A 17931-nucleotide genomic window follows, 5' to 3' on the forward strand; every position below is an offset into this window, starting at 1 on the left:
AGTATCAAGCAAAGACGACAGGAAGTCTGACACTGCAAATATTTTGGCTGGAAGAAGAAGTCAAAAAGCAGAATTTCAAACTTGTTCATAAACAAGATCTCATAGATGAACTTTATGAACATCTAAAAATGAAAAGAGAGATCATTGAAAATCTTAAGAATGAGCTGAGAAGGGAGGAGGAAGAAAAAGTATTAGCTGCTGTTCACAAGATCACTGGTGAACCTCTGCAGCTGGACAATCTTGCTCCTGAACCTAAAGAGCTTGATTCTCCTATCTCAGAACAGCCTCCTGACGTGGTTCCGACTAGTGGTTCATGGCGTCATGGTGCCAAACGCCTACTTAAAATAGGTTTAGGTGTTGCCGCAGTAGGCCTTATAATACCTGCAGCTTACTGGGGCTTTTCAAAGCTTAACAGGGATTGCACAGGTGGAATCTCTGGAGGCTAAAATGCAGGAACAGGTTAAAACCATTCAGAGGATGCACCGTGACTTTCAGGAAAAGGCAGAATCTCTCCTTGAGCAGAACAGCAGCATTGCTGCTCAGTTGTCTAGGAATAATGGAATAGGACTCCGGTTCTATTTTGTGGGTTTTCTCTCTGAACTGGGGCCATGATTAAGAGGGACGGCCGGGGGCATTCGTATTGTGCCGCTAGAGGTGAAATTCTTGGACCGGCACAAGACGGACGAAAGCAAAAGCATTTGCCAAGAATGTTTTCATTAAGGAGAACAGCAGCATTGCTGCTCAGTTGTCACTTATTGAAAGTGAGAGAAACGAACAAAAGAAAGAGAACGCAGATCTCAAGGAAGCGTTAGAAAGACTTGAGCTCCAAGTGGGAGAAGCTCACCATAAAATAATAAAAAAAGAAGAGATAATAGAAAAACAGAATAGAGAAATAGATCACAAGACTGAACAGATAGTTGAGCTGAAAAAAGAAATACGTACTCTTCAGCGTCGGGTGAGACAGGCTCTGGATGAAAAACAGTCACAGGTGGAATCTCTGGTAGATAAATTGCAGGAACAGGTTAACACCATTCAAATGATGCACCGTGACTTTCTGGGAATGGAAGAATCTCTCCTTGAGCAGAACAGCAGCATTGTTGCCGAGTTGTCTCAGATTGAACGTGAACTTTGCTTGATACTCAAGATTTTGTAAACGTTTCTTGACATTTGCGTTCTCTGTTTTTAACTTGTTTATCTCAGCAGCAATGCTGCTGTTCTCCTTAAGGAGATATTCTTCTTTTTCGTGAAAGTCACGGCACATCCTCTGAATGGTGCTAACCTGCTCCTGCATTTTAGCCTATAAGCTCTCCTTTTTTATTGTTTTATGGTGAGCTTCTCCCAATTGTTGCTCAAGTCTCTCTCTTTTTTTCTTTTTTTGGCCTGTCCCATTTGGTTCTTTAGCCATCAGAATTGTTGTCTGAAGACCAACAAGGATACCCAATGGATTTACTTTGCCAAATGGATCATCGTGGCATTGCCGTATTGGTCCATTTGATCGATCTTTGTTTTTATTATTTATTATATTTTATTTTCAGATGCTCAAGTCTCTCTAAAGCGTCCTTGAGATCTGCGTTCTCTTCCTTTTGCTTGTTCCTCTCACGTTCAATCTGAGACAACTCGGCAACAATGCTGCTGTTCTGCTCAAGGAGAGATTCTTCCATTCCCAGAAAGTCACGGTGCATCGTCTGAATGGTGTTCACCTGTTCCTGCAATTTGGCCTCCAGAGATTCCACCTGTGACTGTTTTTCGACCTGAGCCTGTCTCACATGACATTGGAGATTGCATATTTCTTGTACCTGTTCAACTATCAGTTTCTGGTTTTGCACTATTTCCCTATTCTGTTTTTCTATTATCTCATTTTTTGTTGTTGTTTCAATATGAGCTTTTTCCACTTGGTACTCAAGAGTCTCTAAAGGTTTCTTGAGTTTTGCATTCTCTTTCTTTTGTTCGTTTCTCTCACTTTCGATAAGTGACAACTGAGCAGCAATGCTGCTGTTCTGTCTAAGGAGATATTCTTCCTTTTCCAGACAGTCACGGTGCATCATTTGAACGGTGTTAACCTGTTCCTGCAATTTATCTACCAGAGATTCCACCTGTGACTGTTTTTCATCCAGAGCCTGTCTCACCCGACGCTGAAGAGTACATATTTCTTTTTTCAGCTCAACTATCTGTCAGTCTTGTGATCTATTTCTCTATTCTGTTTTTCTATTATCTCTTCTTTTTTTGTTATTTTATGGTGAGCTTCTCCCACTTGGTGCTCAAGTCTCTCTAACGCTTCCTTGAGATCTGCGTTCTCTTTCTTTTGTTCGTTTCTCTCACTTTCAATAAGTGACAACTGAGCAGCAATGCTGCTGTTCTCCTTAATGAAAACATTCTTGGCAAATGCTTTTGCTTTCGTCCATCTTGCGCCGGTCCAAGAATTTCACCTCTAGCGGCACAATACGAATGCCCCCGGCCGTCCCTCTTAATCATGGCCCCAGTTCAGAGAGAAAACCCACAAAATAGAACCGGAGTCCTATTCCATTATTCCTAGACAACTGAGCAGCAATGCTGCTGTTCTGCTCAAGGAGAGATTCTGCCTTTTCCTGAAAGTCACGGTGCATCCTCTGAATGGTTTTAACCTGTTCCTGCATTTTAGCCTCCAGAGATTCCACCTGTGCAATCCCTGTTAAGCTTTGAAAAGCCCCAGTAAGCTGCAGGTATTATAAGGCCTACTGCGGCAACACCTAAACCTATTTTAAGTAGGCGTTTGGCACCATGAACCACTAGTCGGAACCACGTCAGGAGGCTGTTCTGAGATAGGAGAATCAAGCTCTTTAGGTTCAGGAGCAAGATTGTCCAGCTGCAGAGGTTCACCAGTGATCTTGTGAACAGCAGCTAATACTTTTTCTTCCTCCTCCCTTCTCAGCTCATTCTTAAGATTTTCAATGATCTCTCTTTTCATTTTTAGATGTTCATAAAGTTCATCTATGAGATCTTGTTTATGAACAAGTTTGAAATTCTGCTTTTTGACTTCTTCTTCCAGCCAAAATATTTGCAGTGTCAGACTTCCTGTCGTCTTTGCTTGATACTCAAGATTTTGTAAACGTTTCTTGAGATCTTTTTAACTTGTTTATCTCAGCAGCAATGCTGCTGTTCTCCTTAAGGAGATATTCTTCTTTTTCGTGAAAGTCACGGCACATCCTCTGAATGGTGCTAACCTGCTCCTGCATTTTAGCCTCCAGAGATTCCACCTGTGACTGCTTTTCATCCAGTGTCTGTTTCACCCGACGCTGAAGAGTACATATTTCTTTTTTCAGCTCAACTGTCAGTTCTGTCTTGCGAACTATTTCCCTATATTGTTTTTTTATTATCTCTTCTTTTTTTATTGTTTCATGATGAGCTTCTTCTACTTGGTACTCAAGACATTCTAAAGCTTTCTTTAGACTTGCGTTCTCCTTCCTTTATTCATCTCTCTCACTTTCAATCTGGGCCAACTGGGTAGCAATGCTCATTTGTGTTCTCTTTCTGTAGTTCATTCCTGCTCAAGGAGAAATGTTTCCTTTTCCTGAACGTCTAGGTTCATTGTCTGAATGGCTTTTATCTCTGCGCGTAAATTCTCGTTCTTTTAAACTCTTCCATCTTTTCATCAAATTTTCTCATCAATCTTCTCATGCACATCTACTAGCGAAACCTGACAGGCAATAATGAGGAGCATATTTTTAACAAATGCACTCAAAGCTTGAAAGCTTCAACTCAACGTCTGAGTAGTGATTGGTTATGATGATGCTCAGGGGCGCGACTCATCTTAGATCGACAATACAGCCAAGCTCATTGGAAAGAGCTTTTGACACCATCTACAAGCCCTATTTTCTACTCTGTTTTAACACTGATCAAACTCTGCAACAATATAACACTAAGACTTGTCAAGAAAACGTCTTGATGCATTCTCAATCATCCAGGAAAGTAAACGCTACGTCCAGATGAACAGAATCAACTTTTGGAGTGTAAAGAAAAACATTTAGAAAAGAACCTCCAATATAGTCAGTAAATGCAAAAGTACATACCTTTATTATATACATAAAACAATTATAAATATAATTGTAGATGAAAGAATGGGAAAATTTAAAGCTTAGTTGAGTGACTATTTCCTTTGAAAATGTACAGTTTCAAACTGAAAATGTTGCAGTTCTGACACCACCAGTAACCTATAATTTACCCTCTCTGAGCCTCTGCTAGTATCTGAAGCTGATGGTCTGGTGGTCTCCTCCTCAAGGCATCTGAAATCCTGCACACAGCGTTGGTCGCAATGGTTGGCTGTCAGAATCTGATGAGGTACGAGGACTCAATAGGACTTCCTGCACTATATCAGCAGGGGATTTAAACACTGTAGGTGGCTTGGGTGATAAGGACTTCATCTTTAACAAGGGCCTGCTCTTCAGGGGCTTGTCGTAGTGTTTGTCCCACTCACAAAGATGCTCTACTACCTGCTCCTCCATTCTCTGGCTCACCTTCTCATCCAAAACCTTTATCAAACTCGATCGTTCTTTATGGCATGTTATTTTTAGCTTTCTCTGTTTTAGACTGACCTGAACTTCAGGCCCGCGCACCATACAGTGGAAATTTGTTTTCCTTTTTGCTTTTTCGAATCTTCGGATCATGCGCATGTCAAACTGTTGAGAGGGATTGGTTCAGATCACGGATCAACAGTGTTCTGTTTCACCACCAATTTTCAAACAAGATATTTTCCTTTTGTTGCAGGGCACGAACCTCTGCACACAAATTCTGATACGTTGCCTGCTTTTTTTTTTTCAGCTTAGATTCAAGAAGCGCCAGCTTATCAGGGAGCTTTTGTTTGATCTCATCCTAAACTGTCTCCCTTTTAAGCACTTTCCTTAATGTTTAAATTGTTCTCATGCCAAACTGAATGCATCTGTTTAAGCTCGTCTCTAGAGCGATGGAAATTATTTTTATAATAATTCTTCTTGAGGTTAACTGTGCTCAACTCAAGCTGGAAATCTTAAATTTTCTCTTGAAGCTCCAAAGGCTCAGATATTTCTCTCGCCACCGACTCATACAATCTGAGTGATTCCTATCAAATCTCTCTGTCAGACAGTGAATTAATTCATGTCTGAATTAATTCCCAGGAATTCATGTTTCCTCAGAGAAACAAGTTAAAGACAGAACAAATCTCAAGAAATGTTTACAAAATCTTGACTATCAAGCAAAGACGGCAGAAAGTCTAACACAACAGATATTTAGGGTGGAAGAAAAAGTCAAAAAGCAGAATTTCAAACTTGTTCATAACCAAGAGAAACCAAATCTCAGGAAATGTTTAGAAAATCTTGATTAATTCATGTCCCAGGAAACATGAATTAAGGATGTTTTATTTATGAATTTCTCTGTCAGAGGCTGTAATGTCAGTGCTTTTTAGTCCTTTAAGTCATTCCAGCTTTTCCTTCACATGGTTCACCAGACTTGCTGACTGATAAAGGTGACTCCCTCTCCCCCTCAAGGCTCAGTGTGTGTGTGTGTGTGTGTTGATATATTTTACACTTTAGTTTTGTGAAGGATATCTTCCACAACCCCAGTATGAAAAAATGTGACATGACATAAATTAATCTGTAAAACAAAGGTTTATTTGAAGCCATTGAGGTTACAGTGATCCTTAAAATGGATCATCGTGGCATTGCCGTATTGGTCCATTTGATCGATCTTTGTTTTTATTATTTATTATATTTTATTTTCAGATGCTCAAGTCTCTCTAAAGCGTCCTTGAGATCTGTGTTCTCTTTCTTTTGCTTGTTCCTCTCACTTTCAATCTGAGACAACTCAGCAACAATGCTGCTGTTCTGCTCCAGGAGAGATTCTTCCATTCCCAGAAAGTCACGGTGCATCGTCTGAATGGTGTTCACCTGTTCCTGCAATTTGGCCTCCAGAGATTCCACCTGTGACTGTTTTTCGACCTGAGCCTGTCTCACATGACATTGGAGATTGCATATTTCTTGTACCTGTTCAACTATCAGTTTCTGGTTTTGCACTATTTCCCTATTCTGTTTTTCTATTATCTCATTTTTTGTTGTTGTTTCAATATGAGCTTTTTCCACTTGGTACTCAAGAGTCTCTAAAGGTTTCTTGAGTTTTGCATTCTCTTTCTTTTGTTCGTTTCTCTCACTTTCGATAAGTGACAACTGAGCAGCAATGCTGCTGTTCTGTCTAAGGAGATATTCTTCCTTTTCCAGACAGTCACGGTGCATCATTTGAACGGTGTTAACCTGTTCCTGCAATTTATCTACCAGAGATTCCACCTGTGACTGTTTTTCATCCAGAGCCTGTCTCACCCGACGCTGAAGAGTACATATTTCTTTTTTCAGCTCAACTATCTGTTCAGTCTTGTGATCTATTTCTCTATTCTGTTTTTCTATTATCTCTTCTTTTTTTGTTATTTTATGGTGAGCTTCTCCCACTTGGAGCTCAAGTCTCTCTAACGCTTCCTTGAGATCTGCGTTCTCTTTCTTTTGTTCGTTTCTCTCACTTTCAATAAGTGACAACTGAGCAGCAATGCTGCTGTTCTCCTTAATGAAAACATTCTTGGCAAATGCTTTTGCTTTCGTCCATCTTGCGCCGGTCCAAGAATTTCACCTCTAGCGGCACAATACGAATGCCCCCGGCCATCCCTCTTAATCATGGCCCCAGTTCAGAGAGAAAACCCACAAAATAGAACCGGAGTCCTATTCCATTATTCCTAGACAACTGAGCAGCAATGCTGCTGTTCTGCTCAAGGAGAGATTCTGCCTTTTCCTGAAAGTCACGGTGCATCCTCTGAATGGTTTTAACCTGTTCCTGCATTTTAGCCTCCAGAGATTCCACCTGTGCAATCCCTGTTAAGCTTTGAAAAGCCCCAGTAAGCTGCAGGTATTATAAGGCCTACTGCGGCAACACCTAAACCTATTTTAAGTAGGCGTTTGGCACCATGAACCACTAGTCGGAACCACGTCAGGAGGCTGTTCTGAGACAGGAGAATCAAGCTCTTCAGGTTCAGGAGCAAGATTGTCCAGCTGCAGAGGTTCACCAGTGATCTTGTGAACAGCAGCTAATACTTTTTCTTCCTCCTCCCTTCTCAGCTCATCCTTAAGATTTTCAATGATCTCTTTTCATTTTTAGATGTTCATACATTTCATCTATGAGATCTTGTTTATGAACAAGTTTGAAATTCTGCTTTTTGACTTCTTCTTCCAGCCAAAATATTTGCAGTGTCAGACTTCCTGTCGTCTTTGCTTGATACTCAAGATTTTGTAAACATTTCTTGAGATTTACGTTCTCTGTTTTTAACTTGTTTATCTCAGCAGCAATGCTGCTGTTCTCCTTAAGGAGATATTCTTCTTTTTCTTGAAAGTCACGGCACATCCTCTGAATGGTGCTAACCTGCTCCTGCATTTTAGCCTCCAGAGATTCCACCTGTGACTGCTTTTCATTCAGACATTTTCAAAAATGTCTGGAAGATCTTGGAAGAGAACAAGACAACATGTTCTTTAACCCTCTGGGCTCTAATGCTGGCCATTTGTGTCCACTTTCTTTTTTTGTGCCATGTGTCACGCAAAAACATGACAATGATCTCTTAGAAATTTTTAGATATCTAAATTTTGTTCATTTGGAGTTAAAGCAGACTTGTAAATATCCAAAGTAACCCTTTGGGTCTTAAAAAAGATGCTTCACCACCATGTATTAAAACAAATACACACACACACACACACACACACACACACACACACCCCATTTGATTCCTCTTCATTTACCAGGGACACTGTTCTGTAATTCTGCCTGGTTACTGGTTTGGGCTTAGATGCAGCAGGGTATGCATTGCATAATGATGAAGTCTAAATTAACAGTTCATGTGACTTCCATGCAAGTTCAAGATCCTTCTTCAAATGCCTGTGTAGATGTGTTAAATGTTCAGGATATAGCAGATGTGTTGTAAATGTTCATTTTTATGCAGTCAAATGGGAAAAAGTGGTCAAAATAGTTTATATTTGTCGTTGGAAAGAGTTTGTGCAATACTGCAGAATGTTATCTAGCACAATTTTGTAAAATACATATTTTTCTTCCATACAATTGCGTTTTTAGATATTTTTAGAAAAATGAAAGTATTAATTACATTTGAGCAAACTTAATTATTTATATTAAAAAATCAATATAGTAATGAGTAGCAGTGATAAATACAATGTGTATGTAGGTTAAGTTCATTGCTAACAAAAATGAAGTGTAAGATGTTTAACTACATTGCTGTCTGTATTATTGATGAAGTCCTAAATTATCACCTTTAAAGTAGTTGTGCTAATAACATCATGTGCAGTAAGACAAGCATGGAGAAAAGCTCTGACTGGGAGAGGCTGTGAACAAATGACATAGAATAGAATAATCCTTTAAATGTCCCACAAGGGGAAATTTGGATGTAACGGCAGCAAGAAAGACACATGTACGAACAAACGGTACACAAGACAGAACTGAAACATACAGTTTTTACATATTTACATCAAGGAAAATGGTTACCAAAAATAGTACTGTACTGTTATTAAATAAAATGAAATTAGATACAAATAAGAGGCAAACCCAATTTGTAGTGAGAATCAGTTAATAAAATAAAATACTGCAAGTTGCAGCACTGATGTAAGATTAACATGTGAGCCGGAGTGTTCTGAAACGTTATATTTGGTCTGCAGTCCAGGCCATCCGTCAGCTCTTTGTTACTTCGAAAACATGGCTTGAAAAATTTCTCTTCTACGACGTAATTCGATAAAAACCGATCTCTTTACCCGTCGGCTTCCCGTGGCTGTCATGCGACCGGCTATTGCAGTTTATAATACAACAGCTTCTTGTCATTCTTTGTGTTTCTTTTTATCGCTGTGTGACTGTTTTCATCTACGTGCACTAGTAGCGCTTGGCCCTCGTACCCAGAATCCTTTGCGGTTTGACGTCACATTTTCAATGACGCGTGACTGGAGGTCCCACGAAAATCCAGAAGCAGATTTGCGTCGCAAAAACGCTCCAGTCGCGTGTCCAAATTATTTTTTGAAAACAGCACAGCTGTGTTAAATTTGGAAACATTGGACACTAGCAATCAGTAGTTTTCTGATGAGGCAGCAGGCTCTCCAGGGCAGAAACAATGTTCTTATTTTTCTCCTCCTTCTCCTTGAGGCGCTTCCACTTTAAACGGTGTCCTTTTTATTCCTATCTCTCTATAAATAGTTATATTTTATATATTTTAGTGATGGGATTTCCGGCTCTTTCGGCTCCGAACTGGCTCTTCAGGTTGTTTTGTTGCTTTAATTAATTTATTATTAACAATAATATAAAATTATGCACAAAAGGAATTACTATTATTTAAAAAATGGTTTTATTTATATATGTTTATATATAAATATATGCGGTGGCCCCTAGAGACAAAACACGTACAAACTCCAAAACACATTTCTAGCATAAGTGATCTAGGTAGCTCTGAACTTCCAAAACAGAGCTACCTAGATCACTTAAATTACACAATTGAAAGCATATGTGTATTGTTTGTGTATTTATACATAAGCATTCATATATAGTCAAAATAAAATAAAAAGTTCATTTACCTGTTATTACCACACACCAAATCCGGTTGTTGGTACTTGCTGGCTTGTGTAGCCACTAGGTAACAAAAGTTCAACACTGCCCCTAGCATCCTGGAGCACTTCTGTTGTCTTTTGTACGTGTTTTGGAGTTTGTACGTGCTTCAGGGTTCGTACGTGATTTGACGTTTGTATGTGCTTTGTCTGTAGGGGCCACCGTAAATATACTTTTGTTTATTCACTCCACATGAAATGCAATAAATAAATCATATAATACAAAAATCAACTACTCACATTTCAACTTTTAACTATTTAAATTTTCAGCTTTTTCCTTTTACAAATTTAAAGTGAAACAACACAAAACACTGCAAACCACAACACAATTAAATATAAATTATAATATGAAAACAAAAAGAACATGCATATTGTCTTTCATGTGGACCTGCCGTACTGATACATGTGAGACTTCAACAGAATTAGGAACATCACAGCAGATGCCTTTGTGTCAAAGTAACTGAGAATAAAACAGAAAAACATGAAGGAGATTTTTCTGCCTGGATTTTTATAGCAGATAACCTTAAAAATATTCTGCAATGTTCTGCATAATTTTAAAAAGTTTAAATTTCTTCAGTATTGAACAGCAGAAAAAAATAGGCTTTCTTGTCCGAGGTCATATAAGTGAAAAAAAAGAAAAAGAAAAAAAGACAGCGGCCAACAGCGCTGTAAACAACGGTAGACTGTTGGGTAATAAGTGAATGAATAATGCAGAAAATTGAGATTTGAGACAGAAAACTGTTCTTGAAGCAGCAGAGAGAGAGACAGAGAGCTGTGCATGAAGTGTAATTTTTAATAGTCGTGGAAGCAAAACAGCAAAACTCAGAGGCAAAACTCATGAAGACATTGAGCAAATGTGAAGCGCAGTTTGCTGCTTCTTTTGCTGCTGGCTCAGTGAATTTTGGTTGGAGAGAGACAAAACCTGCAGCTCAGAATCAGCGCAAAATGACGTAAACACAGAGCGGACCCGACATGGCGTGTCCGTGTACGGGCCGTTGGGTGAGAAAGCCGAGAAAGAGAAAGCGGATTCTGATGCGTCGAGTCCGCTCTGTGTTTACGTCTTTGTGTGGAGTCCGTGTACCTGCTCTCATTTGCTGTTTGTTGGTTGTTGAAATAGTTTTGTGAGCTTTAATCTGAGAATCTGGCGTTTCTGGCAAAACACAGTTCTATTTAAAAGTCAATTCAGGATTTAATGAATCGATAATGCTTTATTCAAGCTACTCACTTCCCTCTTCCACCTGCACTTTCAACTGGACCACGGCCAATCAGAGAGGTCCCGCCCCTTACTATCTCTAATTGGTTTAGTCCATGATAGGGGCATAATGTGTGTCTGTTGTTGACCACATGGAAGGTTGCAGTTGTTTTTTTTTACCCGAACAATTGGTCGCATTCTAGAGCCCTGCTCTATTGAAATAAGAAAACAACCCAAACTAACTGACAGAATTAACCCATCACTAAAACAACCCCAAAAATCTTAATCAGAGAAACGTTTTGCTTATTAATCTATCAATATGTTGTGGCGATTAGAACTTCAGGGACACAAAAGTTTTGCCCTACTCTTGGCTTAATTAATACTTACATAGCCTGAAATCAGACTTAAAATCACTCTCTGTGTTCATTTTCCCCACATCATATTTCAGTGGCTTCAGGTTCTTGAGCGTCCTGACACTGAGGTCAACTGACATAATTTCACCTGCTAAATACACAGAAAATCTTGTTAAAAGCCATCAGAATTGTTGTCTGAAGACCAACAAGGATACCCAATGGATTTACTTTGCCAAATGGATCATCGTGGCATTGCCGTATCGGTCCATTTGATCGATCTTTGTTTTTATTATTTATTATATTTTATTTTCAGATGCTCAAGTCTCTCTAAAGCGTCCTTGAGATCTGCGTTCTCTTCCTTTTGCTTGTTTCTCTCACGTTCAATTGAACGTGAACTTTGCTTGATACTCAAGATTTTGTAAACGTTTCTTGAGATTTGCGTTCTCTGTTTTTAACTTGTTTATCTCAGCAGCAATGCTGCTGTTCTCCTTAAGGAGATATCCTTCTTTTTCGTGAAAGTAACGGCACATCCTCTGAATGGTGCTAACCTGCTCCTGCATTTTAGCCTATAAGCTCTCCTTTTTTATTGTTTTATGGTGAGCTTCTCCCAATTGCTGCTCAAGTCTCTCTTTTTTTTTCTTCTTTTTTTGGCCTGTCCCATTTGGTTCTTTAGCCATCAGAATTGTTGTCTGAAGACCAACAAGGATACCCAATGGATTTACTTTGCCAAATGGATCATCGTGGCATTGCCGTATTGGTCCATTTGATCGATCTTTGTTTTTATTATTTATTATATTTTATTTTCAGATGCTCAAGTCTCTCTAAAGCGTCCTTGAGATCTGCGTTCTCTTCCTTTTGCTTGTTCCTCTCACGTTCAATCTGAGACAACTCGGCAACAATGCTGCTGTTCTGCTCAAGGAGAGATTCTTCCATTCCCAGAAAGTCATGGTGCATCGTCTGAATGGTGTTCACCTGTTCCTGCAATTTGGCCTCCAGAGATTCCACCTGTGACTGTTTTTCGACCTGAGCCTGTCTCACATGACATTGGAGATTGCATATTTCTTGTACCTGTTCAACTATCAGTTTCTGGTTTTGCACTATTTCCCTATTCTGTTTTTCTATTATCTCATTTTTTGTTGTTGTTTCAATATGAGCTTTTTTCCACTTGGTACTCAAGAGTCTCTAAAGGTTTCTTGAGTTTTGCATTCTCTTTCTTTTGTTCGTTTCTCTCACTTTCGATAAGTGACAACTGAGCAGCAATGCTGCTGTTCTGTCTAAGGAGATATTCTTCCTTTTCCAGACAGTCACGGTGCATCATTTGAACGGTGTTAACCTGTTCCTGCAATTTATCTACCAGAGATTCCACCTGTGACTGTTTTTCATCCAGAGCCTGTCTCACCCGACGCTGAAGAGTACATATTTCTTTTTTCAGCTCAACTATCTGTTCAGTCTTGTGATCTATTTCTCTATTCTGTTTTTCTATTATCTCTTCTTTTTTTGTTATTTTATGGTGAGCTTCTCCCACTTGGTGCTCAAGTCTCTCTAACGCTTCCTTGAGATCTGCGTTCTCTTTCTTTTGTTCGTTTCTCTCACTTTCAATAAGTGACAACTGAGCAGCAATGCTGCTGTTCTCCTTAATGAAAACATTCTTGGCAAATGCTTTTGCTTTCGTCCATCTTGCGCCGGTCCAAGAATTTCACCTCTAGCGGCACAATACGAATGCCCCCGGCCATCCCTCTTAATCATGGCCCCAGTTCAGAGAGAAAACCCACAAAATAGAACCGGAGTCCTATTCCATTATTCCTAGACAACTGAGCAGCAATGCTGCTGTTCTGCTCAAGGAGAGATTCTGCCTTTTCCTGAAAGTCACGGTGCATCCTCTGAATGGTTTTAACCTGTTCCTGCATTTTAGCCTCCAGAGATTCCACCTGTGCAATCCCTGTTAAGCTTTGAAAAGCCCCAGTAAGCTGCAGGTATTATAAGGCCTACTGCGGCAACACCTAAACCTATTTTAAGTAGGCGTTTGGCACCATGAACCACTAGTCGGAACCACGTCAGGAGGCTGTTCTGAGACAGGAGAATCAAGCTCTTCAGGTTCAGGAGCAAGATTGTCCAGCTGCAGAGGTTCACCAGTGATCTTGTGAACAGCAGCTAATACTTTTTCTTCCTCCTCCCTTCTCAGCTCATCCTTAAGATTTTCAATGATCTCTTTTCATTTTTAGATGTTCATACATTTCATCTATGAGATCTTGTTTATGAACAAGTTTGAAATTCTGCTTTTTGACTTCTTCTTCCAGCCAAAATATTTGCAGTGTCAGACTTCCTGTCATCTTTGCTTGATACTCAAGATTTTGTAAACGTTTCTTGAGATTTACGTTCTCTGTTTTTAACTTGTTTATCTCAGCAGCAATGGACTGCAGCTAACCTGCTCCTGCATTTTAGCCTCCAGAGATTCCACCTGTGACTGCTTTTCATCCAGACATTTTCGAAAATGTCTGGAAGATCTTGGAAGAGAACAAGACAACATGTTCTTTAACCCTCTGGGCTCTAATGCTGGCCATTTGTGTCCACTTTCTTTTTTTGTGCCATGTGTCACGCAAAAACATGACAATGATCTCTTAGAAATTTTTAGATATCTAAATTTTGTTCATTTGGAGTTAAAGCAGACTTGTAAATATCCAAAGTAACCCTTTGGGTCTTAAAAAAGATGCTTCACCACCATGTATTAAAACAAATACACACACACAAACACAAGCCCCATTTGATTCCTCTTCATTTACCAGGGACACTGTTCTGTAATTCTGCCTGGTTACTGGTTTGGGCTTAGATGCAGCAGGGTATGCATTGCATAATGATGAAGTCTAAATTAACAGTTCATGTGACTTCCATGCAAGTTCAAGATCCTTCTTCAAATGCCTGTGTAGATGTGTTAAATGTTCAGGATATAGCAGATGTGTTGTAAATGTTCATTTTTATGCAGTCAAATGGGAAAAAGTGGTCAAAATAGTTTATATTTGTCGTTGAAAAGAGTTTGTGCAATACTGCAGAATGTTATCTAGCACAATTTTGTAAAATACATATTTTTCTTCCATACAATTGCGTTTTTAGATATTTTTAGAAAAATGAAAGTATTAATTACATTTGAGCAAACTTAATTATTTATATTAAAAAATCAATATAGTAACTAGAAAAATTTGCATTTCCTGCGAAAATGCAGTGTGGATGCTTAAAGCTGAAGCTGTATGCAAAAAGTAGCTGAAAAAGCTGAAAAGTTGCAGAAATTGTAAAAACTTTGCAGAAGCAAAAGAAGTTTGCTAAAATGGAATAACTTAGCAGAACTGCAATATCTTAGAGGAAACATAATACTTGGCAGAAATACAATAGCATAGCAGAATTTAGCAGAAATATTGTAACTTACCAGAAACATGATAACTTCTCAAAAATACAAGAATTTAGGAGAAATAGTATAAGATAAGAATATATTTAGCCAAAAATACTTAAACATTACAGAAACACTATGATTTAGAAAAATAGTACAACAGAGCAGAAATATTGTGATTTACCAGAGACACTGTGATGAACTATGAATATTGTAATTTTAAATTAAGACTATGTTTTAGCACAAATATTATAATTTGACAGAAATACTATAATTTAGCAGAAATACTATATTAAGCACAAATCCTATAAAAAGCAGAAATGGTATGATTAAGCATAAATACTACATTTAGTAGAAATACTATGTTTTAGCACAAATACTATTAAAAGCAGAAATATTATAATTTAGCAGAAATACTATATTAAGCACAAATCCTATAAAAAGCAGAAATAGTATATTAAGCACAAATCTTATAAAATAGCAGAAATAGTATGATTTAGCACAATAGTAATAAGTTAAAAAGAAAAATTGGAAAAGCAAAATGGACAGCTGAAAAAATGCTGAACATGCTGAGGGTCCCTCAAATATCATTCTTACACTGTTTTGTTCAGAAGTGATTGGGGCATCTTCGAGTGTTAACAATTTATCATTAAAATGTGAATTTTTAGAGATATATGACATGGATGACTTGTTGACTTAGAAGCCACGAATTCCCCAATATGCAAATTTGAATACCTGGAGCCCACATACATGATTGGCTGGCTGGGAAATCGTGCAGGCCCTGATTTGTGGATTTGAATTCCTCAGCCCTCAGATATGATTGGCTGGCTTCGAAGCCATGAAGGCCCCAATATGCAAATTTGAATGCCTCAGGACACATATATGATTGGCTGGGAAACTGTGCAGGCCCTGATTTGAAAATTTGAATGTCTAAGTCCTCACAGAGGATTGGCTGCCTGGGGACCTGGCAGAAATATATAGAAATACTATGATTAAGCATAAATACTACATTTAGTAGAAATACTATGTTTTAGCACAAATACTATAAAAAGCAGAAATACTATAATTTAGCAGAAATACTATATTAAGCACAAATCCTATAAAAAGCAGAAATACTATATTAGGCACAAATAGTATAAAAAGCAGAAATACTATAATTTAGCAGAAATACTATATTAGGCACAAATCTTATGAAAAGCAGAAATAGTATGATTTAGCAGAAATACTGTATTTAGCACAAGTACCGAAAAGTACCAGAAATACTATGATTTAGCAGAATAGTAATAACTTACAAAATTACAAATATGGAGGCATATTGAAACACAAATGCACAGAGGGACACACAAACACAGGCTCTAATCCAGTCAACCAGTCTAACTATATTCAATTTAAATCCTACAATGACATGCTGCCAAATAAGGGCAGGGTCCTCTCTCTCCCACTAAACACACACACACACACACACACACACACACACACACACACACACACACACACACACACACACACACACAGACAGACACAGAGGGAGAGAGCTGCCGAATTTAAATCCACCAATCAGAGTGGCTGTTTACGTTTTCCCGCCAAAACAGGTGCACCCTTTTTACACACGCAGCACAGAGAGGCACAGGATTATTGCAGCCTATTTCTCATAGTGAAGTGACGACTGCCCTCAAACAAATGACCATAATTTCCTAACCGTAGGGGCTAGAGCGGTCATTCTTACACCGTTTTGTTCAGAAGAGATGGGGGAATCTTCCAGTGTTAACAATTTATCATTAAAATATGAATTATTAAAGATATTTGACTTGTAATGCACCATAACTGAGCAGAGCGAAGCAAAAACTGCCTTGACTTGCCCTCAAACAACGCTTTCTAACTCGAAATCTATTTGGAGTATCGATATCATTCTTTCACCGTAAGAGACAGCAGGCTTTGGTGAACAGTCATGGAAATTTTCAGGTCTCTGTGGAAATCCAACAAAAAGTTATGACGAGAGAAAAAAGTGGTTCATTTCCACTATTTGAAATCTGAAGAAATCTGAGTGAGGGACAAATTTCCTACCCTCAAACAAACGTAATTCATGGCCAAATGGTAATAGGTGAGAAAACAATTCTTGAATTGTGAGCGTCAGGAGTGTCTGAAGATATACCAGGACAAGCCTCATGTCTTAACTTTGCTTCGTTAAGGAGATATGACGATTCGAATATGCCTCTCATTAGAGAAATCCAGCGGTGATTTTGAACAAACTCTCCATTGACTTTGTATGGAGAGGTTTGAGACCTTGTGTTGGTCTGAGGAGATTTGCCAAAATTCTATAAATCCCACAACAATGATGGTGACATTTTCTGAAAGCCAGCAAAAATACCTACGTTTTGATGTATAATTTGTGGAAGTTGAGTGAAAATTGAGCAAGTAGCAAGAAGTTGTTCGGACATGAAGTGAAAATTGCAAAACCTTCAGTGGCACACTGGAAGCCAAGAGCATAGCAACCATAACAACGCATGTATTTTGTGAAAAATCACAATTTTGCAACTCAAAACTTTAAGAGGCATAAAAGTAAAACAGTAAAAGATTTGAAAAAGCTGAATCATACCTGAATAGCCCAATAATTTGTGAACATTTTAAAGTTTGAATGGTTGTTCTAGGTGAAAGTATGAGGAAGTAGTTAAGTTTCAAAAACAAGCAAAATTTAGCAGAATTGCGGAAGTTTCCCATTCATTTCAATGGGACAAATTAAAGGAAAAAAGCTTAATATTTTAAAAAGTATAATAGCAAAAAATAGCAAAAATCATAGCAGGAATTAGCAGAAATAGCAGAATAGTTTAAAATTTGAACGGTGAAAATCGGCTGAAAATTGTGGAAGTAGTTAGCGGACGAAAAATGAGCAACTTGAAGAATAATAATAAAGTATAAAGAGAAACAGGAACTCAATAGTGTGGATGCTTAAAGCATCCACACAATAAGTAGCAGTGATAAATACAATGTGTATGTAGGTTAAGTTCATTGCTAATAAAAATGAAGTGTAAGATGTTTAACTACATTGCTGTCTGTATTATTGATGAAGTCCTAAATTATCACCTTTAAAGTAGTTGTGCTAATAACATCATGTGCAGTAAGACAAGCATGGAGAAAAGCTCTGACTGGGAGAGGCTGTGAACAAATGACATAGAATAGAATAATCCTTTAAATGTCCCACAAGGGGAAATTTGGATGTAACGGCAGCAAGAAAGACACATGTACGAACAAACGGTACACAAGACAGAACTGAAACATACAGTTTTTACATATTTACATCAAGGAAAATGGTTACCAAAAATAGTACTGTACTGTTATTAAATAAAATGAAATTAGATACAATAAGAGGCAAACCCAATT

General features: G+C 38.3%; 1 long non-coding RNA gene across 2 annotated transcripts; it reads right to left on the reverse strand.

Annotated features, from left to right (window-relative positions):
- Window positions 1-570: 570 nt before the first annotated feature.
- Window positions 571-4762, reverse strand: LOC120729627. Of its 2 annotated transcripts, XR_005694962.1 has the most exons (3): window positions 4750-4762; window positions 3201-3604; window positions 571-1279 (listed from the first exon to the last, which is right to left on the reverse strand). It is a non-coding gene; the product is annotated as an uncharacterized LOC120729627 (long non-coding RNA). The 2 variants fall into 2 exon arrangements; XR_005694961.1 differs by lacking the exon at window positions 4750-4762 and having other exon boundaries at window positions 3201-3872.
- Window positions 4763-17931: the final 13169 nt, after the last annotated feature.

This window comes from Simochromis diagramma, unplaced genomic scaffold (assembly GCF_900408965.1).
Source record: "Simochromis diagramma unplaced genomic scaffold, fSimDia1.1 OVJJ01000293.1, whole genome shotgun sequence".
In the NCBI taxonomy this organism is placed as follows: Eukaryota; Metazoa; Chordata; class Actinopteri; order Cichliformes; family Cichlidae; genus Simochromis; species Simochromis diagramma.